This window comes from Bombina bombina, chromosome 3 (assembly GCF_027579735.1).
Source record: "Bombina bombina isolate aBomBom1 chromosome 3, aBomBom1.pri, whole genome shotgun sequence".
Taxonomy (NCBI): Eukaryota; Metazoa; Chordata; class Amphibia; order Anura; family Bombinatoridae; genus Bombina; species Bombina bombina.
This window is the reverse complement of record NC_069501.1, coordinates 366967535-366994331: the sequence shown is the minus strand read 5'-3', so window position 1 is coordinate 366994331 and position 26797 is coordinate 366967535.

Genomic DNA, 26797 nt, shown 5'->3' with positions numbered 1-26797 from the left:
GCAGGTAATATAATCTCATATGACTCAAATTTACGTAGGAGCGCTCGATGGCATTTGCAAAATCTCCAGGAGAATTTGGCTAAAGTATATCATGAGTATTGTGATAAACCATCGGTAACAACACGCAAAATATATTGGAAAAGCAAGGAAGAACTAGACGCGCACCTAGCAGAACAATCAGCGCAGTCACAATTGAAAAGCAATAGTAGATATTATAGATGGGGAAATAAGTCGGGTAAGTTCTTAGCTTCTATAATTAAGGCTAGAGTGGCTCGTAAAAATATTGCGGCGATTAAGTATAAAGGAATTGTATATAAGACGCCGCAAGACATCGTGAAAGCTTTTGGGGATTACTTTACTGAATTATATACTAAACAAGATAAGGATATAGACAATTGGAGGGAAAAATTGTGGGAAAATATGGACTTACCCAAAATAACTAAGGAACAATTAGAAAGGCTGAATACGTCTATTACAGAGCAAGAAATTGGCAAGATTATCTCCTCATTGGCAAATGGGAAAGCCTCAGGGCCAGATGGGCTTCCTATAGAAGCATATAAAATACTGAGAACACAGGCAATTCCAATATTATGTAGATTATTTAATGAATATTTCCAGGGGAAAAAAATACCCTCACAGGTTTTTTCAAGTGCTTATATCTCACTAATATTGAAGCCTAAAAAACAGGAAGAGCAACCTGAGTCGTACAGACCAATCTCGCTGCTCAATGCGGATTATAAGATACTAATGAAATTATTAGCAGAAAGATTAAAAATGATTTTACCAGATCTTATTAATGTGGAACAGGCGGGATTTATGCATGGAAGAACTTCAGTGAAAAATCTAAGAAGAGTCCTGCATATAATCTCACACTTCTGGAAGGAGTCCAAGGAGGACTCAAACAACCTGCCGGAGGCCTTCCTGCTGTCTCTTGACGCAGAGAAGGCCTTCGACAGGATAGAATGGGAGCACTTGTTTATGACTTTGGAGCGATTTGGCTTTAAAGGCCCATTTCTATCACTAATAAAGAGCATATACTCCACCCCGATAGCTTATATCTTGGTAAATGGAGTTTTCTCAACTGGAGTCAAATTGCAGAGAGGAACTAGACAGGGGTGTCCCCTGTCTCCGCTCCTTTTTAATTTAAGCTTGGAACCCTTAGTGACAAAATTGAAGAGATCATACCCAGGGATAGGAATGGGGGGTGTTAGGTTACATCTATCTCTCTACGCAGATGATATGCTATTATTTGTAGAAGATCCAGGGAGTTATATATCAATAATTCTACAAGTGTTAGAGACATTCGGAAAAGTAGCAGGATATAAGGTCAATATGGCCAAATCCGAGATTCTTTGGCTGAATAAAGACCATAAGAATAAGGATGAGCATAACTTCCCATTCAAAGAAGTAGAACAAACCTTAACATATTTGGGTATTTATTTAACTAAGGATCCTTATGCTATGTATAAACTAAATATTTCGAAACAATGTGCAGAAATTATAGCTCTATTAGAGAGTTGGCACCATCTCCCTCTATCTCTAGCTGGGAAAGTAGATCTTATCAAAATGGTAATTCTACCGAAAATTTTATATCCCATTATGATGCTTCCGATTCACATATTGAAAAGTGATCTGCAAAATTTAAATAGGGCAGTTAGAAAATGTATATGGAAAGGGAAGAAAGCAAGAATTGCTCTAAAAAAGTTATATGCACCATTTCTCAGTGGGGGTCTGGGCCTCCCTGATTTTAGGCTTTATAATTGGGCAGCATTACTACGAATAGTAATGGATTGGCAACTAGACTCACAACATTTCTACGAAGAGGCATTAGAACAGACAGTTTTGGGAGAAGTTGGCTTATCTTACTTACCATATAGCCAGCATAAAGACTTGCCAATAAACATTCAAAATCATCTTTTATACAAGGATGCTCTAATAGCTTGGAGACTAGCTCATAAATATTTGGAACAAAAGTTTCCAACCTCTAAATATATCCCTCTAGTAGGGAACATTGAATTTCCATCTGGGTTAGATACAAGCCCATTTCAGCTCTGGAAAAAGAAAGGACTCCAGAGGATTGGGGATATATTAGATCCTTTAAATAAAACGGTTTTATCTTTCCAGGATCTACAAAACAAATATGGCCTGCCGAGGACTCATTTTTTCGCTTATTTGCAAGCGCGACATTATATTATGAATCTAATAAAAAGTGATACTGAGTTTTGGGATACACCGCTCTTTATTTCATCTCAAATGGCATATGAAAAAGGGTCTTTCACACTATCAGGATTCTATGGAAATCTGAACTATAGAAACACTAAGGAAGGAATAGAGACATTAGCAGATAAATGGCTTGTAGAGGTTGCAGAGAGCCTGACACCGATACATATAAGCGATAGCTTAAAAACAGTTAAAAAGGCAACCCTTGCAACACCTCTTAGGGAATCACAGCTAAAAATGTTACACCAAGATTATATAACCCCACGCAGAATGATAAAATGGAACCCAGACTATATTAATAAATGCAATAAATGTCAAAAGGTAAATGCAGAATTTATTCACTATTTCTATAATTGTCCAAAGATTAAATACTTTTGGTGCAGAATACAATACTGGATCAAACAGAAATTAAAAATAGAAATCCACTTGGGAATAGCTCAAATTTGTTTATTCAAATGGGATAAGACTCAGATTAGAGGACAGAATCTGTTAGTAACTATTACCCTCCTAGCAAGGAAATGCATATTAGAACAATGGATCCATAAAAAAGCCCCAACTATGACACAACTGAGAAATAAAATACAAAGACAGTTGTGGATCGAACAATGGGATACTAAGATAGATTACCCTAATAGATTAAGAGGGTTTTTGAATAAATGGCAGATATATATAAAGGCGTTAGACTCTAATGAACAAAAACGAATTCTAGCATCCTTTATAAATACTGAAAGAATAATGGAGGACAGACTTAGAGGAGAGTGGCCCTGCTTGGAAGAAGACATGGGGGAGGCGTGAGGTAGAGGGGGGGGGGGGTGGGACGATAGGTGGAGATGAGGGGGAGTTTATAATTATTTATTTATTTATTTATTTATTTATTTCCTCCCTGCTCTCCTCCTTCCCCCCAGCCCATCCTTCCCCCCGATACGAGCGGGGCTAAGCATAGCTAATAATATATTTATTCATGTATAAGAAACAGCAATAAGAGATATTTGATTATGAAACTGAAGAACATAGAGAAGTGAAAAGGTAAAAAACATGAACCATGTAAAAATGGATTTGTCAATATGTTGATAACAGACGTCTTCATAACATGCAAATATTTGTACTAACGAGAAAACTATTGTAACTTAATCTGTGAAATAATAAAAAGAATTAAAAAAAAAAAAAAAAAACTTTGTTAGTGTAACTGCCTTTTTTCACTGTTATTTCAAATTTTGCCAAAATTTGTTTCTCTTAAAGGCACAGTAACGTTTTTTATATTGCTTGTTAACTTTGTTTAAAGTGTTTTCCAAGCTTGCTAGTCTCATTGCTAGTCTGTACAAACATGTCTGACACAGAGGAAACTACTTGTTCATTATGTTTAAAAGCCATTGTGGAGCCCCATAGGAGAATGTGTACTAAATGTATTGATTTCACCTTAAACAGTAAAGATCAGTCTTTATCTATAAAAGAATTGTCACCAGAGGGGTCTGTCAAGGGGGAAGTTATGCCGACTAACTCTCCCCACGTGTCGGACCCTTCGCCTCCCGCTCGAGGGATGCACGCTAATATGGCGCCAAGTACATCAGGGATGCCCATAGCGATTACTTTGCAGGACATGGCTGCAATCATGAATAATACCCTGTCACAGGTATTAGCCAGATTGCCTGAATTGAGAGGCAAGCGCGATAGCTCTGGGGTTAGATGAGATACAGAGCGCGTAGATGCTGTAAGAGCCATGTCTGATACTGCGTCACAATATGCAGAACCTGAGGACGGAGAGCTTCAGTCTGTGGGTGACGTCTCTGAATCGGGGAGACCTGATTCAGAGATTTCTAATTTTAAATTTAAGCTTGAGAACCTCCGTGTGTTACTTGGGGAGGTATTAGATGCTCTGAATGACTGTGACACATTTGCAGTGCCAGAGAAATTGTGTAGGCTGGATAAATACTAGGCAGTTATTGTGACGGCAGTACTGATGTTTTTCCAATACCTAAAAGGCTTACAGAAATTATTAGTAAGGAGTGGGATAGACCCGGTGTGCCCTTTTCCCCACCTCCTATATTTAGAAAAATGTTTCCAATAGATCCCACTACACGGGACTTTTGGCAGACAGTCCCTAAGGTGGAGGGAGCAGTTTCTACTTTAGCAAAGCGTATCACTATCCCGGTTGAGGACAGTTGTGCTTTTTCAGATCCAATGGATAAAAAAATTAGAGGGTTACCTTAAGAAAATGTTTATTCAACAAGGTTTTATTTTACAGCCCCTTGCATGCATTGCGCCTGTCACTGCTGCGGCGGCGTTCTGGTTTGAGGCCCTGGAAGAGGCCATCCATACAGCTCCATTGACTGAAATTATTTACAAGCTTAGAACACTTAAGCTAGCTAACTCATTTGTTTCTGATGCCATTGTTCATTTGACTAAACTAACGGCTAAGAATTCCGGATTCGCCATCCAGGCGCGTAGGGCGCTATGGCTTAAATCCTGGTCAGCTGATGTGACTTCAAAGTCTAAATTACTTAACATTCCTTTCAAGGGGCAGACCTTATTCGGGCCTGGTTTGAAAGAAATTATTGCTGACATTACTGGAGGTAAGGGTCATACCCTTCCTCAGGACAGGGCCAAATCAAGGGCCAAACAGTCTATTTTTCGTGCCTTTCGAAATTTCAAGGCAGGTGCAGGATCAGCTCCCTCTACTTCAAAACAAGAGGGAACTTTTCCTCAATCTTAGCAGGCCTGGAAACCTACCCAGTCCTGGAACAAGGGCAAGCAGGCCAGAAAGCCTGCTGCTTCCTCCAAGACAGCATGAAGGAGCGGCCCCCTATCCGACAACGGATCTAGTAGGGGGCAGACTCTCTCTCTTTGCCCAGGCGTGGGCAAGAGATGTTCAGGATCCCTGGGCGTTGGAGATCATATCTCAGGGATATCTTCTGGACTTCAAAGCTTCTCCCCCACAAGGGAGATTTCACCTTTCAAGATTATCTGCAAACCAGATAAAGAAAGAGGCATTACTAAGCTGCGTGCAAGACCTTCTTGTAATGGGAGTGATCCATCCAGTTCCGTGGACGGAACAAGGACAGGGGTTTTATTCAAATCTGTTTGTGGTTCCCAAAAAAGAGGGAACCTTCAGACCAATTTTGGATCTAAAGATCCTAAACAAATTCCTCAGAGTTCCATCATTCAAGATGGAAACTATTCGAACCATTTTACCCATGATCCAAGAGGGTCAGTAGATGACCACAGTGGACTTAAAGGATGCCTACCTTCACATTCCGATCCACAAGAATCATCATCGGTTCCTGAGGTTTGCCTTTCTAGACAGGCATTACCAGTTTGTAGCTCTTCCATTCGGGTTGGCTACAGCCCCAAGAATTTTTACAAAGGTTCTGGGCTCACTTCTGGCGGTTCTAAGACCACGAGGCATCCTTACCTAGACGACATCCTGATACAGGCGTCAAGCTTTCAAATTGCCAAGTCTCATACAGAGATAGTTCTGGCATTTCTGAGGTCGCATGGGTGGAAAGTGAACGAAGAAAAGAGTTCTCTATCTCCTCTCACAAGGGTTTCCTTCCTAGGGACTCTGATAGATTCTATAGAAATGAAAATTTACCTGACGGAGTCCAGGTTATCAAAACTTCTAAATGCTTGCCGTGTTCTTCACTCCATTCCGCGCCCCACGGTGGCTCAGTGCATGGAAGTAATCGGCTTAATGGTAGCGGCGATGGACATAGTGCCATTTGCGCGCCTGCATCTCAGACCACTGCAATTATGCATGCTCAGTCAGTGGAATGGGGATTACACAGATTTGTCCCCTCTACTAAATCTGGATCAGGAAACCAGAGATTCTCTTCTCTGGTGGTTATCTCGGGTCCATCTGTCCAAAGGTATGACCTTTCGCAGGCCAGATTGGATCATTGTAACAACAGACGCCAGCCTTCTATGTTGGGGTGCAGTCTGGAACTCCCTGAAGGCTCAGGGTTCATGGACTCAGGAGGAGAAACTCCTCCCAATAAATATTCTGGAGTTAAGAGCAATATTCAATGCTCTTCTAGCTTGGCCTCAGTTAGCAACACTGAGGTTCATCAGATTTCAGTCGGACAACATCACGACTGTGGCTTAGATCATCCATCAAGGGGGGACCAGGAGTTCCCTAGCGATGTCAGAAGTCTCCAAGATAATTCTCTGGGCAGAGACTCACTCTTGCCACCTATCAGCGATCCATATTCCAGGGGTAGAGAACTGGGAGGCGGATTTTCTAAGTCGTCAGACTTTTCATCCGGGGGAGTGGGAACTCCATCCGGAGGTGTTTGCTCATTTGGTTCTCCGTTGGGGCAAACCAGAACTAGATCTCATGGCGTCTCGCCAGAACGTCAAGCTTCCTTGTTACGGATCCAGGTCCAGGGACCCAGAAGCGGCACTGATAGATGCTCTAGCAGCGCCTTGGTTCTTCAACCTGGCCTATGTGTTTCCACCGTTTCCTCTGCTCCCTCGTCTGATTGCCAAAATCAAACAGGAGAGAGCATCGGTGATATTGATAGCGCCTGCGTGGCCACGCAGGACCTGGTATGCAGACCTAGTGGACATGTCATCCTTTCCACCATGGACTCTGCCTCTGAGACAAGACCTTCTAATACAAGGTCCTTTCAATCATCCGAATCTACTTTCTCTGAGACTGACTGCATGGAGATTGAACGCTTGATCCTATCAAAGCGTGGCTTCTCCGAGTCAGTAATTGATACCTTAATACAGTCACAAAAGCCTGTCACCAGGAAAATTTACCACAAGATTTGGCGTAAATATCTTCATTGGTGTGAATCCAAGAATTACTCATGGAGTAGGGTTAGGATTCCTAGGATATTGTCCTTCCTCCAAGAGGGTTTGGACAAAGGACTATCAGCTAGTTCTTTAAAGGGACAGATTTCTGCTCTGTCTATTCTTTTACACAAGCGTCTGGCAGAAGTTCCAGACGTTCAGGCATTTTGTCAGGCTTTAGTTAGAATTAAGCCTGTGTTTAAAACTGTTGCTCCCCCATGGAGCTTAAACTTGGTTCTTAAAGTTCTTCAAGGGGTTCTGTTTGAACCCCTTCATGGAAAGTTCTTTTTCTGATGGCTATTTCCTCGGCTCGAAGAGTCTCGGAGTTATCTGCCTTACATTGTGATTCTCCTTATCTGATCTTTCATTCAGATAAAGTAGTTCTGTGTACAAAACCTGGGTTTTTACCTAAGGTGGTTTCTAACAAGAATATCAATCAAGAGATTGTTGTTCCATCATTATGCCCTAATCCTTCTTCAAAGAAGGAACGTCTTTTGCATAATCTAGACGTAGTCCGTGCATTTAAGTTTTACTTGCAGGCTACTAAAGATTTTCGCCAAACATCTCACCTGTTTGTTATTTACTCTGGACAAAGGAGAGGTCAAAAGGCCTCGGCAACCTCTCTTTCTTTTTGGCTTCGGAGTATAATCCGTTTAGCATATGAGACTGCTGGACAGCAGCCCCCTGAAAGAATTACAGCTCATTCTACTAGAGCTGTGTCTTCTACCTGGGCCTTTAAAAATGAGGCCTCTGTTGAACAGATTTGCAAGGCTGCGACTTGGTCTTCGCTTCATACCTTTTCAAAATTTTACAAATTTGATACTTTTGCTTCTTCGGAGGCTGTTTTTGGGAGAAAGGTTCTACAGGCAGTGGTTCCTTCCGTTTAAGTTCCTGCCTTGTCCCTCCCATCATCCGTGTACTTAAGCTTTGGTATTGGTATCCCACAAGTAATGGATGATCCGTGGACTGGATACACTTAACAAGAGAAAACATAATTTATGCTTACCTGATAAATTTATTTCTCTTGTAGTGTATCCAGTCCACGGCCCGCCCTGTCCTTTTAAGGCAGGTCTAAATTTTAATTAAACTTCAGTCACCACTGCACCCTATGGTTTCTCCTTTCTCGGCTTGTTTCGGTCGAATGACTGGATATGGCAGTTAGGGGAGGAGCTATATAGCAGCTCTGCTGTGGGTGATCCTCTTGCAACTTCCTGTTGGGAAGGAGAATATCCCACAAGTAATGGATGATCCGTGGACTGGATACACTATAAGAGAAATAAATTTATCAGGTAAACATAAATTATGTTTTTTTATTATTATTGTGTTATTTCAATAGTACCGAGTGGCTGAGTGAGAGCAGGAAAAGAGCGCACAACAAATGTTTACATTGCACACATCTCCTACTGCAGCGCATCGCATAATTCTTGGAGACCGCAGACCGTCAATGTATGCTGTATGCCTCAGCGGCGTATCACCTACAGCATGTCTTAGGGTATGATTTCCAGGGTAACTTCACATGCATGAGCTCAATGTTATCTATATGAAACACATAAAACTAATGCCCTCTAGTGGTCAAAATCCATTCAGATTAGAGGCAGTCTTCAAGGTCTAAGAAATTAGCATATGAACCTCCTAGGTTTAGCTTTCAACTAAGTATACCAAGAGAGCAAAGCAAAATTGGTGATAAAAGTAAATTGGAAAGTTGTTTAAAATTATATTCCCTATTTAAATCATTAACTTTTTTGGACTTAACTGTCCCTTTAAGTAGATAGAAACATATTAAAGCATATTTATGCAATATTCATTTTAATTAAGGTTTTAACTATGTATTTACTGTAAATATTTCACATTCCAATGTTCTGCACATAGCAGAATATGCTCTATGTACAGGGAGTGCAGAATTATTAGGCAAATGAGTATTTTGACCACATCATCCTCTTTATGCATGTTGTTTTACTCCAAGCTGTATAGGCTTGAAAGACTACTACCAATTAAGCATATTAGGTGATGTGCATCTCTTTAATGAGAAGGGGTGTGGTCTAATTACATCAACACCCTATATCAGGTGTGCATAATTATTAGGCAACTTCCTTTCCTTTGGCAAAATGGGTCAAAAGAAGGGCTTGACAGGCTCAGAAAAGTAAAAAATAGTTAGATATCTTGCAGAGGGATGCAGCACTCTTAAAATTGCAAAGCTTCTGAAGCGTGATCATCGAACAATCAAGCGTTTCATTCAAAATAATCAACAGGGTTGCAAGAAGCGTGTGGAAAAACCAAGGCGCAAAATAACTGCCCATGAACTGAGAAAAGTCAAGCGTGCAGCTGCCAAGATGCCACTTGCCACCAGTTTGGCCATATTTCAGAGCTGCAACATCACTGGAGTGCCCAAAAGCACAAGGTGTGCAATACTCAGAGACATGGCCAAGGTAAGAAAGGCTGAAAGACGACCACCACTGAACAAGACACACAAGCTGAAACGTCAAGACTTGGCCAAGAAATATCTCAAGACTGATTTTTCTAAGGTTTTATGGACTGATGAAATGAGAGTGAGTCTTGATGGGCCAGATGGATGGGCCCGTGGCTGGATTGGTAAAGGGCAGAGAGCTCCAGTCCGACTCAGACGCCAGCAAGGTGGAGGTGGAGTACTGGTTTGGGCTGGTATCATCAAAGATGAGCTTGTGGGGCCTTTTCGGGTTGAGGATGGAGTCAAGCTCAACTCCCAGTCATACTGCCAGTTTCTGGAAGACAACTTCTTCAAGCAGTGGTACAGGAAGAAGTCTGCATCCTTCAAGAAAAACATGATTTTCATGCAGGACAATGCTCCATCACACGCGTCCAAGTACTCCACAGCGTGGCTGGCAAGAAAGGGTATAAAAGAAGAAAATCTAATGACATGGCCTCCTTGTTCACCTGATCTGAACCCCATTGAGAACCTGTGGTCCATCATCAAATGTGAGATTTACAAGGAGGGAAAACAGTACACCTCTCTGAACAGTGTCTGGGAGGCTGTGGTTGCTGCTGCATGCAATGTTGATGGTGAACAGATCAAAACACTGACAGAATCCATGGATGGCAGGCTTTTGAGTGTCCTTGCAAAGAAAGGTGGCTATATTGGTCATTGATTTGTTTTTGTTTTGTTTTTGAATGTCAGAAATGTATATTTGTGAATGTTGAGATGTTATATTGGTTTCTCTGGTAAAAATAAATAATTGAAATGGGTATATATTTGTTTTTTGTTAAGTTGCCTAATAATTATGCACAGTAATAGTCACCTGCAACTGCACACACAGATATCCCCCTAAAATAGCTATAACTAAAAACAAACTAAAAACTACTTCCAAAACTATTCAGCTTTGATATTAATGAGTTTTTTGGGTTCATTGAGAACATGGTTGTTGTTCAATAATAAAATTAATCCTCAAAAATACAACTTGCCTAATAATTCTGCACTCCCTGTATTTCTAAATAGATATTCCTATATATATCTGTATATAATACTCTATAATTATATATAGATAGATAGATAGATAGATAGATAGATAGATAGATAGATAGATAGATAGATAGATAGATAGATATTTTACCCAAAAAAATCAGATATATGTAGAAATATTTATGTATGAATAAATAGAACATATTCTGTTATTTGAAGAACATTGTAATGTGATATATTCATATTTTCATGTTAGGTTAGCGCTAATGAGAATATGCGATTGGGTTTGCGTGAGAGTGGGGTGTTAAGTTTTTTTTCAATTTTTTTTCTTTATTCACTTCTATGGGGGGAATAAGTGAGCACACACGATATTCTAACTTTGGCTTTTAGCACTTGTCGGGTTAGTGCAAGAGAAAAACTGGTTGGTTGGTAGTTCTTTAAAAGCATTCCCCAAGCAGCTCTTTAACCCTCCCACTAGTGGTGGCCATCTTAGGTACTGGCAGCTGTCTGCCAGTACCTAGTTTATATGTATTTTCTAACTTATTTTTTTCAAGTTATTTTTTTTTTCTGTAGTGTAGTAGTTCCCCCTACCTCTCCCTCCCTGCGACAGTAAGGTAGAGTGCCTCCCCTCCCAGTCCACACTTTTTCCATTGTGTAGCTTCCCATTCCTCCCTGTCCCTTCCAAACTTTTATTTCTGTAGCGCAGGGCCCCTCTCTCTTCTCCGCCGTTGTGTTTCCCACCTGCCTCCGCCTTCCCTCCTACCAGTACCAACGGAGATTGTTACAGACAGTGATACAGACTGTGTCACTGTCTGTAATGATCTGGCAATCTGCCTTTGTATGGTAACTGATTGTGCCTTCAGCTCAGCAACAGCAGCTCTTGTCTGTCACTTGACAACTGAGACTGCTGGAGCTTCCTGAAGCTGTGATGTAGATCTATGTTATGCATTACACTGGGCTATGTACCACATGATGTAGATCTAAGTTGTAATGGCTTAAGGGGTTAAAGTCCAAGTGTTACATGAAGAGGCAATTCAAATATACATATATTTTCTCATGAATCTGATAAAAGGAGAAGTTTTAGCTAAAGAAAGGGTAGAAGAATTACTGGAAGTTGATTTTGCTGCTGTTGTAGAAAATAAAAATGACAATAATCAATTTTGTATTGCTTGATTTTGCTGCTAAGTAGGATCTACGAGTTCAGGAAAATGAGCTTGACAAAGAGCTGCAAGATTACTGTAAAATATAAAAATTAAATAGAGGGTGCACCAATGGTGCTGTACTATCTTGAATTATAAATAAATATAAAAAACAATAAATCATCTATTCACAATCAGATGTGCACTTACAAGTGCAGTATAGGCAGTCCGAACCTTTAGGAGCTGTCCAAAAAGCTATATCACCCCAAACTGAGAAATGCTTGTGCAATGATAAATGCTGACAGCGTATGCTGTCTGCATTTATCGATGTCTGCTCGCACTTTGATAATTCTGCCCCAATATGTTTTTTTCAGTTAAAAATACTGTTTCCCCAGGTCCTAAAACACTACTACTGGGACAGAAATTTAAATACATTTGCGGCGTCCGCTACTCAATATTGTGCGTGTGTATACACCAGATAAATAACGGACCTCGCTTTACACATCCAGTTTAGAAACAGTAACAAGCCAAAATAACACTTGCAAAGTATATGAGTAGTCATGGATACAATAACACAAACAGACAAATGGCTTTGAAATGCGAATGTTATAATCTGATCTGGTGAGATAGGGTTGTAATAACAATTACCGCTCACCACTTAACACATACAATACAAGAGAATATGAATTAACCATTAACCACAATAACTCTTGTAAGGTGTATAGATAGTCATTGTGACAATAAACTTTCTCATCAAAAGAGAAAAATAGCTCAAAAGTGCAAATATTACAATGCAATACAGTGAAATAAGATACTAACAATAATCATCTTACTAACATGAATATGTGATCACCTAACCAAATATTGCACATATATATGCAAAATGATCCTAGGCACACTAAAAAACTAGTCTTAGTACACCTCACATTTGCAGATGTAGATAATATATATACAGGTGGCCCTCGATTTACAAAGGTTCGATTTGCACCGTTTCAGAATAAGAACCTTTTTTTTCAGTCATTTGACTGCTATTGAAAAGCATTGAGAAGCAGTGCATTGATTAAAATAGCCAGTAGGTGGAGCTGTCTGCTTGTGTTGCAGCAAAGATATGCAAGCCAAGCAAGCTAAAATGAACCAGTATAACTAGACCTGAGCTATCGAGCAGCTTTCATATTAATACGATCTTCCGGTCTATAAATCAGTCCAGATTGAAATGCACAGAATTAAGAATTGTTTGCAGAAACATGCAAGTAAAGTGTGTGTTGTGTGATTATTTTATTAAGTTTATAATGCTGTTTAGCAAATGTTTTTGTTTATGTAACTTAGTTTAATTATATATTCTGTGTTGTGTGGTTATTTTATTAGGTTTATAATGCTATTTAGCATTTAAAGTCTTCATTTCAAAGCTTTAAAAATAATGTATTAGGTGTTACTTATGACAATTTTGAGAGGGGCCTGGAACCTAACTCCCTCACTTCCCTTTGACTTACATTATAAACTGGGTTTCAATTTACAACAGTTTCGATTTACAACCATTCCTTCTGGAATCTAACCCCGGCATAAACTGAGGGCTACCTGTATATATATATATATTCAGCATATATATATGTGATTTAGTTATACACAAACAAGGCTATAATAATAATAATAACTCCCACAAGTGATGTGAAAAAGAAGAGAGTGTGAAAGACAAATCATACTGACATAAATGTCATATTAAAAAATGCAGCCATATCTACATTCTCATTTAACCCATATGGAACAAAAGTTCTTAGTTTCCATATGTAGAATGTTTCCATTTGTCGCAGACGTCACAATGTATTGTAATTCCAAGAAGACTGGATTTGTTCTATAAGCATGATGTAAAAATTCCACCATGAAAACATGTCCAGAAATAATGTATTTTAAAAGTGTTTTTTTGAGGTTCCAGACTTGCTCTCCCCATCTCTTTTACTAGTTCAAACCACGTATTGAATCCCACAAATATATTACAACAAATATATAACAAATGCTAAGTCATGTTATATGTGAGGTAGCCTCAAATTCCTCCTTAGTTTTTCTAGAATATAACCATTTGCCACATTTAAATAACCCTTTTCTACCAAGACCCAATGTACTCCTTTTGGGATTACTCTTACAATGTCTGTTTGAGGAAGGTTTACCCTTACTCATAACAATTTTACTATGTGCAAAATGATTCCTATAACCAAGCAAAATATTGAACTTCCTTTTGACACAATAGTGGACATTCTTGGCCACTTTTCGGGGATTATTTCAACTGAAGAAGTGTACCACTTGCCATATGACTATGAACTAAATCAAATATCCCCAGATACAGAAATTGGCCTGAGCGAAGGCCACATTTCAAAGAAAATGGACAGCACATGGCAACACATTTCAATTCTTACTTGCTCATCATGTGGGTTGAAAAAGTTCACTCTACCTTACAAACTTTCAAAAAGGTTACATTAATCCCACAAAGCAATGCTTATTGTAAAACCATATGGTGGGAAAGGTGCAAACAGATATAAGAACTGGGAAAAAGGCAACAAGCAAGTACAGTCTTCATCAAGTGTGTATTCCGATTTCACATGAGTTTGAAATACACTTGTAGGTATTTTGACAGCCAAAGTGAACCTTTTCTCATCTATTCCCTGTTATAAATGGAATCCAAGTACTAAAAATATTAAAAACAGCACTAGCGATGATGTACACAATTCTGAAGCAATGTAAAAAGCAGAGAACTAATGTAGCTGCCGAAGATTCAACAATTTGTTTCGAAATCCAAATAACAGAGCAACATGGATTAAGTCAAATGGATCACATGACATTTCCAAATATTTAGGGTACTGCAAAAGAATAAAAAGAGAAGGCACTCCAATGGTATAGTATTTCACTTCTCCATTCCACCACACACAGCTTCTCATACACAGAGAAAAATACTCACAATTTTAAATGCACTATAGTAAATGCAATATAGGCAGACTGGGTGAATCAGAGCCCCCAAGATAGCTCCCTCCGTTAAGCACAGCTTGCTCAGGAATAGAGAAAGACTCCACTATTATTAAATGGGTATATTAAATCACCAAACAAATGTGATTCAGTGTAAAAAAAATACCCTAAGCTACAAGGGATAAGTTTATTAAAACTTTAAAAACAATAATAAAATACTTCAATGTGTTTCCTAGTACTATATGGTACTACTTCTTCAGGCAGAATATTACATATTCCCAGATACACAAATAAATACCATCAAACCAATTAAGCACCTCTTTTTTCATTGGTCACCTAACAACCTCCTATCATTTGATAGGTTAAATTCATACCAAAGTGACTCCTACCTTACAAACCCCATCTGTAGCATATTATTATTTCTATGCCCATATGCCCATAGCTGTTCTTATTAAAATTTAGAGCGCCATCTATTGGTTTACTATGGTGAATAGGTAATTTACCCATAGATAATATTATTACAATTAGAATTTATTAAAATTTGTATCTTAAAGGGATATGAAACCCAATTTTTTCTTTCATAAATCAGATAGAGTATGCTATTTTAAGCAACTTTCTTATTTACACCTATTATCAAATTTTCTTGGTTCTCATGGTTTCTTTATTTGAAAAAGCAGGAATGTAAGCTTAGGAGACAGCCCATTTTGGGATTGGCACCCTGGGTAGCGCATGCTTATTGGTGGCTACATTCTGCTTCTGTGCAAATATTCTTGCCAAGTGCACAACATAAGATCTAGGGTTCAATGTGGTTACTTTATTTATGGCTACGTTTTTACTGAATAATAGTACTTTAATATTATTTTACCACAAAAGTGTGATAGAAAAAAAGATTTATAATCACAGATAAATCAGTGGCGACATATGTGTCTCTTAGAGCTTATTTCACCTCCATGGAATATTTCTAGGAATCAAAGCAAGTTGTCTTAGCTACATGTGTACTGAAACCAACAGAACAAGCAGGGTATATGTTGGAGGGGCTGGCACCCTATAGATTTATGAGACAGTTTATATCTACTACAAGAAGGCACAATCTCATATAACCACATGACTACCTGAATTTTATGTATTGCTGCTATATGTGAAGAAACTGATTTAGTAGCAAATATACATTTTGCCACAAAAACTTTTGAATAAGTAATGTAAATTCATCTTTGTAATATAGTCATTTGTTATAGTCTCTGAACTTCAAAAATGATGAATCATTAATTTGAGAGTATTATATATAGCTTAGAGGACTAATCATCATGTAAATGTCAACATTAGAATACGTGCAGAATACCATTAACGATTTAGAGACCATAACTTGCAAGGTTGGATCTGGCTGCCCAGCAGATCTGGGTATTTGCAACATTTCACTTGTATGTTGAAAGTTTTCCAGTAGTTATTTATTATTTTTTTATTTTGTTTGCAAAATGTAAATATAATGCAAAAATGCTTGTATTTCAAATACAATTGATTTGTATTAAACTTTTTTAAATATTGTAATATTATTATGATTTATTTATAAAATATTGGCAACTTCTGTAGGGCTGGGCACATGAGCACAGGTAATACAATGGAATTCGTAGACACTGGTTAGGCTAAAAAGGGGCCTTTGTCATTAAATTCATTGAGCATCACTTCACATATATTTTCTGTCCAATCAACTATTCAAGTATTTATAATGGAATTGCTAAGAAAAACTGTAGTGATACTTGTTTTTCCACAGGGAGAGTGCATCTGGCATGAGCAGGCACAGTCACTTTGTTTCTTTTTATAATATCTTACAAGACCATGGTAATATCCCTTGAGATAACAGTAAAATGTGTTTACACTGATTATGCTTAGTGATTGTTTGTTTTCTTTATTTTCCCCATGGAGATGACAATATAAAAAGTAGCCAAAGGATAACTGCTCACAATGCACTTACTGGTGAGCTGAAGAAATTTTGAGGTAAAATATTTTAGTTTCCTACAGAGATATACTGCATCAAATTTAAAGGGACATAAAACCCCAAAATGTTCTTTCTTGATTCAGATACAATATTAAACAACTTTCCATTTTATGATGTGGAAACAGAAGGAGCTAAGTTAAAAAACAATTTAGGCCATTTGGATACTTTAAGAACAGGAGAGGTGGGAGGAAGAGGAAGAGAGAGGGAAAGTATAGATTGAAGAGAGAGACGGTACCTGCACAGAAAGGATTCAGTACACCCATGAGAAGGTACAAGGGGGCAGATGGATGAGGAGAGGAAGGAGGAGGGAATTCTAACACCCACCTCTAATGAACTACAAGTAGTCAACCTATCTTCCTTCAATCTCTCCCCTTAACATATTTCCCTCTTGAAAAAAGGTTTGTCATTCTGTCCTAAGGTCGGCCTTTACAAATTTGAATTTACAAAAGACTTACATTGCTTTGCTAGGAAAATTGTGTTATCTCAGGTAATGAAATCCAGGGGAGTAAGTACTCCTGAGGAACTTAACAAAAGGATAGGGATGCTGTTGAGATTTTAGAATCGCTTATTGCAGAAGGAGATGTAGGTATGGCAAATACAAGGGATTTAGATGCAAACTATGTCAGTGACACCACAGAGGCAGACCTATCACTACAAATTTTAAATCTAAATCTATGTCTATGCCCTCTCTTAGTTTAGTTCCAGCAGGAAACATTTTTTTGTCAAGGCTGTAGAAAGGGACATTGAAGCAATGAGGTTTACAGGGATCATAAATGACAATCTTAATGGAAAAGAGTGTAAAGCCTTAAAATAATTAATGTTAGTAAATAACCTAATAATTAAACCAGCAGATAAAGGCAGCAGCTTAGTACTCCTAGATGATATAAAATATTCTATGGAGGTAAAGCTTCAGCTGGTAGATCGATCCCAATATGAAAGAGTGAAAGGTAATCCTATATGTAAGATGAAAAATGACCTCTTTCGGCTATTGAATGATGCCAAACAGATAGGAACCATAACCTTCCTGGAATTGAAATATCTATATCTGGAACATCCTTTTGTCCCAATCTTCTATTGCATACCTAAATTGCACAAGAATCTCAATAGCCCCCCGGGACATCCTATAATATCAGGAATAGGTAGTGTTATAGAAAAGATTGGCAATTATTTTGACTACTGTTTGAGACCTTTCTTAGTTATAACATACAATTAGGGGAATGGTTAAGGTGTGTGCACTGTTATTCATAAAAATGTAAAGAGTCTTGGTTGTTAAAGGTAACTTGTAAGTAAGTCTTTATAAGACCACTGCAAAAATTAGGCTGTTTGTAGAGATAGAAATGTGGCGGTGTTCCCCAAACAACCCCCACAATATAGTTCACAAGGAATCACTCCCAGACATCCGTATATTAAATAAATAAATAAATTGACTCACCACTATTCAGTCTCTTGATGAAATACTTCCTCAGATTCGGATGTTGTATCCAGTGTTTATGTGAACAGTTAAGTCGTGTAATCCAGGTATCCTTATTTTCTGCCTGCCAGTTTTATTTTTGGGGCCATAAAAACGTCCACATGAATCCCTTGGAAGAAAAACTGTCTGATGCAGTGTGCCGCCAGCTCACCAACCGCAGTTAGTATCCATATCCTGTGCTCACTGTTTGGCCAAGTGATAAGCTAAGTTTCAGAAAAAATGTATAACAGGAACACCAGGTATAAGGATAAAACATTAAACTTTATTAGAACATAAAGGGTATCATAACCCCTGGGTAAGAACATACATGTATAATAGTCAAACAGATGAAAAAAGGCTGACCGGTTTCGGCTGTTGCCTTACTCCTAGCAGGCTAGGAGTAAGGCAACAGCCGAAACCGGTCAGCCTTTTTTCATCTGTTTGACTATTATACATGTATGTTCTTACCCAGGGGTTATGATACCCTTTATGTTCTAATAAAGTTTAATGTTTTATCCTTATACCTGGTGCTCCTGTTATACATTTTTTCTGAAACCTTTCTTAGTTACCTAACCCTCATATGTTTTGGAAACCCTAGACTTACTTAGGAAACTTGATGGTGTCACAGTACATCAAACAACCATTTTATTTTCCCAAGATGAAGAACGCTTGTATTCCTCTTTTCCTCACACTGTAGGCATGAACGCCTGTAGTAGTTTTCTTGAGAGTAGAGGCATGAGATATCAGAAGCATGCAGATTTTTTGATGGAGCTTTTAAAATTCATACTAAAAAACATTTTCTCATTTGATGGTAAATTGTATAGACAAACACAGGGCACAGCAATGGGGGCAACCTGTGCTCCCATGTACATGTGCCTTCATTTAGGACCCTGGGAGTTGAATGATGTATTTGGTAAATTAAACCACTATGTTGCATGTCCAATTGTGGCTACGATATGTGGACAATATACTTATTCTGTGTAATGGCTCAGTTGAGACCCTAGAAGAATTTGTGGTACAACTAAATAACACAATGAACATTCTTCTTGCCCTTGACTTTAGCTTGACTCAAACTTCCTTCCTGGATATTAAAATTATCAAGAGAGGTGAAAACATACTAACTGAAAATTATAGAAAACAAACAGCAACCAATAGTTTATTAGATGCAAGCAGTCATCATCCTCAGCCTCTTATCAAGGGTATTCCCACTGGACAATTCCTCAGACTATTTAGGAACTGTAGCTCTAGAAGTAGATTTGAACAACAAGCATCAGAAATGCAAAATAGATTTGAAGATAGAGGGTAGTCATGCAAGGTGATAACAGCAGCTAGAAATAAGGCAAGACATGCAGAAAGGGACTTCTTACTGTACTCAGAGAAACAAACCCTAACCAATCAAGGTTTTTAACTCAATTTAATTGCCATTGGGGAGAAATAAGAGATGTCTTGAGAAGACATTGGCACTACCTTTTGGCTGATGATAATGTGGCAAAAGAAGTAGGTCCCCATCCATTGATCACAGCTCGTAGGGCCCCAAATTTAAAAGACAAGCTGGTACACATTCTTTACTCTTCTAAATTGAGCAAACAGACTTGGCTAGGAGGGTCTAATAACTATGGGAAAATGTGTCTATTGTACATTTATGAATCGATCAAAAACCTTTTCTACTAATCCAATAAAGTGTACAATATTTGACATTTTATTAACTGCAAAACCATTGGTGTAGTGTATCTTCCCTCCTGTTCTTGTCCTTGTTTTTATGTAGGAAAGACCAAAAGGACAGAGTAAGGGAACATAGGGACGATATTCTGGCTGACATTCTAAAGACTAGTGAGGCAAGGCATTTTCATGAAGTCCACGCAGGAAAACCTGATACTTTAAGGTTCACCGGCATTGACAAAGGCATAGTCAATGGAAGAGGTGGCAATCGTGATAAATGCCTACTTAAGAATGAATGTGCTTGGATATACAGGTTGAAAACGTTGGTAGCTGGTGGCCTGAATGAGAAAATGGAATTTGCATGATTTTTAGGGGATTAATAGATACATTGAAGGTCTATGATGTTTTCCTGTGTCTACTTTGAAGCACAAATAATGAATTAATATATTTTAAGTGGTATTCATTAAATGAAAGTATTAAGATATTCCTAACCCTGGGAAGATTAGTATAACAATAAAATTCCAAATTTCTTAAGTGTTGGCTTGCTTGGGTAAGTTTAATATGGAAATGAGCTGTAAAAATTTGTGTAGGAATAAAAAGGAAAAAATTAAGATATAACCTCTTTGGTTTTGTTCTCCACGACAGAAATTTCATGAGATATAGGGAGTTTTTAGCTACTTAGGTACAAAAAACAATACACTATTTTGAAATCTTATGATAAATATGCAGTTTCCAGCCCTCTGTAACATCTCTAATGATCTGTAACCATCAATGGCCTCTTGATGAACTATGATTCTTATTTAGTTTATGCATTTGAAATTAGACTTTTTTGTGAGAACAATGATAAATATTTTGTCTATTTTCAGGAAATACCTAAAATGAAATGTTTGTGTAATGCTTGTGGGATATTTCCCTTTCAGACCAAACTTGGCCAGTAGTCTTCTTATCCGGTGTCAAATGGAAGGATACGGAAATATCCCAGAACAAGAGAACAGATAATTAAATGAGGTAAGCGGTACTCACAGCAGAGAGGGCAATACTTCACAGCATCAGAGGGGTTAACAGGAGAGTAGTCAGGCATGTAGAGTTCAGCAACAACAAAGCAATCCTTCACTGCACCACATGGGTTAATTGGAGAGTAGTCAGGCAAGCAGAGTTTGGCAACAACAAGGCAATCCAGAGAACCCGCAGTTCAGGGGTTAACCAGAAGAATGGTCAGAGACTAGCAGGGTACAACAACAGTAAGGCAATCAGCAGTTCAGGGGTTAATCAGAGAGTGGTCACAGACAGGCAGAGTTCAGCATCAATAAAGCAATCAGCAGTTCAGGGGGTTAATCAGTAGAGTGGTCACAGACAGGCAAAGTTCAGCATCAATAAGGCAATCAGCAGTTCAAGAACAATAACACTAGCACCCAGAGAGCACAAGACAACCAATACTTGGGCACAGAGGAAAGAAATCCTCTAACTTACATAGGCGCAGATCCACACCAAAAGAGGGCCCCCAGGTGATCCGACCAGCATCAGAATGGAAGTGGAGTGCGAGAAAGCTGCCATCGCCCCATGCCCATAGGAACTGCCGCGTCCATGGAAACCGCCATGGCAACAGGACCGGTGACATAGGAGCCAGCAGGAGTGGCGTGACATAGCCTCCCACTCAAGGGTTCCCTCCGGGAACCAGAATCGGCTTCAAAGGGTGAGCAACATGTAACTTGGAGACCAAAGATGGAGCATGCAAAACACAGGCAGGAACCCAGGAACGCTCCGCCACAGAGTAATCGTTCTAGTGCACGAGGTATTGGATTTGCCTGTGTTTGATTCTGGAGTCCAGGATTCTAGCAACCTCGTACTCTGAATCAGGAGTGTAGGAGGACATCTGAGTCAAGTATATCTATTTGTGATGTAAGGTTTGAGCAGAGAGATGTGAAAGACCGGATTAATGTGTTAGGCCACTCTATAGGCAACAGGAGAAAGTATTTTGAGGACTTTATAAGGGCCAATACACCCAGGCCCTAATTTGTGAGAATTTTAAAAACAAGATCCCAGGAGGGGAACCAGAGAGGCACTAGACAATGTTTGGATATATATGTATCAATTCCAAAATATTTTCTGAATGTTCCAAAATTACCAAGTTACTGTCCGTAGTAAATATTTTCTGCAAGTCTCCTGTAGAGGATCCTTGTTGGAGTGCAATATATTCTACGTGGATATGGTTGTCGTAGATTGGGGCAGCTCCTCTTGACCCGGTGTGTGGGGAAAAACTAAATGGATGATAAGATAAACAGAGGGCGCCTCATAGTGTAGTTTGTCTCATATGGTGAGAAAAAACAATGGTAATCTGTATGTACTTACCATATGTATATGCACCCTGCAATGACCGATGCAAAAGAGCAGACTAGCACTCATACAGTGGCTAGTACCCTGAAGCCAGTCTCGCCGATACCATTCTCCGCTGCAAACAGGAGCTTCACAGCTGTTAGTGATGATTGAAATATTCTGTTTCAAATCGGTGAAGCAGTAAAAAAGTGAAGGACAACTTCCAATATTAAAAGATATAAAACGCTTTATTGTAACAACGCGTTTCTCAACAAATATACTGGTTGTTTCTTCAGGTAATTAAAAGCGAGACCCAGACACGATCACCTGCAGAAAAGGCACAAATACTAGCTCGATGATGGTCGGCAAACCTCTTGTATCTGGAGACAGTTGAATGTAACTGAGAGCGTATTCGTTGCCAATGGGTAGAGAGGTCAGTGAAATGAAGTTTTACACAGGGACTCCTGTGGACTGAGTGGAAAGAGGAAAAACACAAGGTTGATAACCAGCTGTGGCCTGGAAAGGAGAGCATCATAGAGAAGAATGCCAATGACTATTCTTTGCCAGTTCAGCTAGCGGCAACAATTCAGATCAATTGGTATGCTGTGAATTGACATAAGCTTTGAGATATGCTTCAAGATCCTGATTTGTTCTCTCAGTCTGCCCGTTAGTCTGGGGATGATAGTCAGAGGACAAAGAAACAGTGGTTCCAAGCAATTTGCAAAAGCTTCTCCAAAAAGTAGAAACAAATTGAGGTCCTCTGTCAGAGATATACCATGGAGTCATACCACGTGTAACAGAAAGAGACTCAACAATTCTTGGGCTGTAGGTAGCTTAGGTAAGGGTACAAAGTGAGTAAGTTTGGAGAATCCATCCACCACAACCCAGATCACTGTATGATGGTCAGAAGGAGGGAGGTCAACAACAAAATCCATGGCTATGTGTGTCCATGGTTGTTTTAGTATGGACAAAGGTTAAAGCAGGCCATGAGGTAAGGATCGGGGAGTCTTATTAACAGCACAAGTTTGACAAGCCTTGACATACTCCTGAGAGTATGACTTCATGGTAGGCCACCAAACGTGTCAGGAAAGAAGTTTAAAGGTTCTTGTCAAACCAGGATGACCTGATAGCTTGCTTTCATGAGCCCAGGATACCACAGGAGTGCGAAGGTTTGGAGGAACATAAAGGATCTCAGGAGCTGCAGGGGCTTCAGAAGGTTTTCTTGACTGGGCACGTTGCAGTCTTTGAAGAAGAGAGGTGTTAAGCTGAGCAACCACATAGGAGGGAGGAACTACGTGTTCGATAGGAGCTTCAGAAGAGTCATTAGACTGAGGAAACTGATGGGAAAGCGCATCAGCCTTTTTATTCTTGGTTTCAGGAAGGTAAGAGACTATGAAGTTAAAACGAGAATAGAACAAGGCCCATCTGGCCTGTCGAAGATTGAGTCGATGAGCAGTCTCTAGGTACGTCAGGATTTGAATGGGGATGGTAGTATCCTCCAACCAATGTTGCCACTCAGTAAGGGCCATCTTAATAGCTAGGAGCTTATGATTCCCACATCATAGTTCCTTTCTGCAGGGGTAAAATGTTTAGAGAAAAAGGCTACAGGATGCGACTTGGAGGTAGAAGGGTCCCTCTGAGTCAGGACAGCACCAGCTCCTATTTCAGAGGCATCAACCTCTAAAGTTAACTGCAGGTCAGGGTCAGGATGATGTAGCACAGGAGCAGTACAAAAGGCCTTATTTAGATGAGAAAAAGCATCCACAGCTACTGGAGACCAACTTTTGCAATCTCTGTTTCGTTTGGTCAGCTCAATGAGTGGGGCAATAATTCTGGAGAAGTTCTTTATGAACTTGCGATAATAGTTGCAAAACCCCAAGTATCTCTGTAGTTCCTTCAATGTGGTGGGTTGAGGCCATTCTAGAACTGCGGTTAGCTTAGTAGGATCCATGGCAAAACCTTCTTTTGAGATAACATATCCAAGGAACTGAATCTTTATTTGATCAAATTCGCAATTCTCTAACTTGGCTACCAGAGAATTGTTTCTGAGACAAAGTACCTGTTTCACATGATCATGATGCTCCTTCAGAGTGGAGGAGAATATTAGGATGTCATCCAAATAGACAATGACAGTACAATTAAGGAGGTCACGGATGATATCATTGATAAAAGCTTGAAAGACAGCAGGGGCATTGAATTGCCTAAAATCATTACAAAATATTCATAGTGTCTAGATCTCGTGTTGAAGGCGGTTTTCCATTCATGTCCCGGGAAGATACGAATGAGATTATATGCCCCCCGAAGATCTAGTTTTGTAAAGTAACAAGCATTTTGGAGCGAATCATATAGTTCAGTGATTAAGGGAATAGGATAACGGTTCTTAATAGTTATGTTGTTTAGGGCTCTGTAGTTAATGCAGGATCTCACAACACCATCCTTCTTACTGACAAAAAATAAACCAGCCCCAGCAGGAGAGGAGGAAGGGCAAATAAAGCCTTTAGATAAGTTCTCTTGAATATATTCCATCATGGCCTTGGTTTCAGCCTTGGAGAGCAGATAAGTCCTTCCTTTAGAAAGTGGAGCTCCAGGAAAGAGGTAGATTTTGCAGTCGTAAGGGTGGTGAGGTGTTAGCACATCAGCTGCTTTCTTTTCAAACACATCCATATATTCAGCATATACCGAGGGAAGAGTACAAGAAGTCTGAAGGCTGGCTATAGGGGCTTTATGCAATCGAGTAACCTTAGTCAGGCAGGAGTGAAAACAGGATTTACCCCAGGAAGCCAACTGTCCCTCAGTCCAGTCAAATTGAGGATTGTGTTTGCGCAACCAGGGAAGACCAAGGATAACTGGTTGTGCAGGAGAATGGATGACATAGAATTCTAACTGTTCAGAATGTAAGACTCCCACAGTTATGGTTAGAGGTGCTGATTCAAAATGGATTAAGCCTGATCCAAGGGGTGTGCCATCCAGAGTGGTTATCTTGAGACATTGTTTTTTCTGCAGAAGAGGCAAACCTGCTTGGATCATGAAACGGTTATCTAGGAAATTTCCAGCTGCCCCCGAATCAACAAAGGCCTGTGTGTGAACAGAGTTCTGAAGAAAGGTGAGGGTAATAGGTACCAAGATCCGAGAAGGGTGAGGGGAATTAGTAGTGGCCATGCTTAGAGGTACCTCACATTTATCCTCTAAGCGTTGGCTTTTCCCGGCCGTATATCACAGTTCTTTAGTTGATGTGAGTCGGAACCACAATAAAATCATAGTCTTAACCTCCTTCTTCTCTGTCTTTCGGATTCAGAGGACTTAAGGGAAGAGAGATTCATAGGTTCCTCCTCAAAGTTAACTGGAGGTGCAGGAGAGATAGAGGGCAGTCTAGTGGTTAGACGGGTAAGAGGGCGAGAGGGCAGGACTCTGCGAGTTCTCACTCTTTCAGCTTATCGCTCTTAAGTAATACACAGTTCTATAAATTCATCCAGGGTAGATGGAACATCACAATAAGCGAGCTTGTCCTTGATGCGTTCATGTAGCCCTCTCCGGAAGGCCACCTTAAGAGCACTGCAATCCCAACTGGTCTCATGTGCCAAGGGGCAAAATTCGATGTCGTATTGTGCCACAGATCTGTTACCCTGATGGAGATCCAAAAGAGAGTATTCGGCAGCAGAAGCACGACCAGAGGTCCCAAACACAGAAGAGAGTGCAGAAATTAAGGTATCAGCATCGTTCAGGAGTTGAGCGCCTTGTTCCAATAAGGGAGAGACCCAGGCTAGGGCCTTATCCTTCAACAACGAAACAATAAAGGTGACCTTTGACTGATGGGACTGGATGGTATGAGGGTCATTGCAGAAATGCAGTCTGTACTGGTTGAGAAATCCCCTACAGTCGGTAGTGCCATCATACTAGTCAGGCAACAGTATCCGTGGTATGCTACCAGAAGCAGGTGAGGAGGTTGTAGTACTAGCAACAGGAGCAGGCTGAACGGCAACAGGAGCAGTGTTTTTGCCAGGAACAAGTGAGGAGAGTGTCAGGGTACTTGTGAAGTAACATTGAATAAACTACAGATGTGTCACATAATTTAATAATTCCATTGAGCTAATATCTAACTGATATAAATTGAATTGGTCTCACTATGACCCCTGCCCCCCTCACTGCTAACAAGTGAGAACAAAGGGAAAACATTTGGTTCAATCAGTGAAGGCAGTTCATTTTCATTATACGGCTCTCTCAAGTTTGATTTCCTGATCTTTCCTCTATGTAATAAAAGTCATCAGATAAATGATTCCATATGGAGATCACAGTCGCACTGTCTATAATAAACCTTTGAAACCAAAGCTCTACAGGAAAAGTAAACATTACACTTGAATGCTAATCATTTCTTGAATCTTACCTACAGTACACAACTTCCCCCATACACTGAAAATGCAAATCTTGATTTTAAAAAGAGAAGTTAGAAATTCATCTATATGAACTGTATAATTCTCAAAGATTTAATTGATACTCAGACTGTATAAATATCTATATATGGATCTGGGAAATGCAATTCAGATTTGTAATAGATTAAATAACAATTGTAATAATCCCATTTTAAAATATATAACGTATTTTTGTTTTTCTATCTTCCAGACATCTAAGGGACAGATTGGGCTCCAGATGGGGCTAATAGATGCTGATAAAGGATTGCCTGCATGGTGTGACCTAAGTCACATCATATGGTTATGCACAAAATTTTTATATAACTGGGAAAGATAACTTTAAATACATCCCTTAAAATATTATTAGTAGAATTGTATGGAAGTATACATCAGATAGATATATTGTATAGATTTAAGGTTATGCATAGACCTGGTATCTGA